Source organism: Octopus bimaculoides, chromosome 6, assembly GCF_001194135.2.
Source record: "Octopus bimaculoides isolate UCB-OBI-ISO-001 chromosome 6, ASM119413v2, whole genome shotgun sequence".
Taxonomy (NCBI): domain Eukaryota; kingdom Metazoa; phylum Mollusca; class Cephalopoda; order Octopoda; family Octopodidae; genus Octopus; species Octopus bimaculoides.
This window is the reverse complement of record NC_068986.1, coordinates 106,148,295-106,149,284: the sequence shown is the minus strand read 5'-3', so window position 1 is coordinate 106,149,284 and position 990 is coordinate 106,148,295. Positions and strand designations below refer to the sequence as shown.

Below are 990 nucleotides of genomic sequence, written 5' to 3'. Positions count from 1 at the left end.
TACACATACACATACGTATAAACATATATAAAAATATCAAATCTCTGTATGCTAATGAGTGCATGTGTGTCGCTCAATGCGTGTGTGTGGCAGTATTTAATTGGATGTGTGTATGTATGCGTGTATCTGTATATACATACATACATACATATATAAATATATATATATATATGTATATCTCTATATCAATATCTACGTGTAGATGCACATACAAGTACGCACATACACACATATTCACAGACGCATACATACATACATACATACATACATACATATATATATATATATATATATATAAATATATATATATATATATTTACACGTATATATGTATATATGTTTGTGTGTATGGAAGTCTACATATATGCATATATTTATATCTATATATCTATATCTACGTTTACATGCATATACACATACCCATATACACACACATGTACACGACGCATATATATATATGTGCGTGTGTGTGTGTGTGTGTGTGTATACACATGCATACATACACCCACGCAAATTGAGTTAAATCTCATAAATTATGTATTAGTTCTGCAAGTCAGTTAAGATATTACTATTAAGGTATTATTATCTCTTGTTCTTAAACAAAATGTCCAGTAACAAATCTTATAGAATACAGAAATTACCAAAACGGCTAAAAAGATACCTTGATATCGAAGTACCAATCTCGCTTGATGTTTGGCTCAGGCCATGAAACCTTACAGCAGCAGTTTGCTTCATATCATGTCATGTCTTCCAGCCCTGCGCATCGCCTTCGTGAGTTTCCTTTCAATATCTTCTCGCCGTCAAGTCCGATGCATGAAAACGATGGTTACATATTTCTTTCATACCTGGTGTAAATTGAATACCTAACATGCTATGAATCATATGCACATATTCTTTTACCGTGTATATGAACACACTAATGAACAACCGTTAACTCCACTGGGTTCATATTGTATATATATATATATATATATATATATATATATATAT

The 990-nt window shown here is 31.0% G+C and overlaps 1 protein-coding gene across 7 annotated transcripts in view; it reads right to left on the bottom strand.

Moving 5' to 3' along the window:
- LOC106871985 (FMRFamide receptor) overlaps positions 1-990 on the bottom strand; it is a 337,948-nt gene that overhangs the window by 305,241 nt on the left and 31,717 nt on the right. The window lies entirely within an intron of this gene.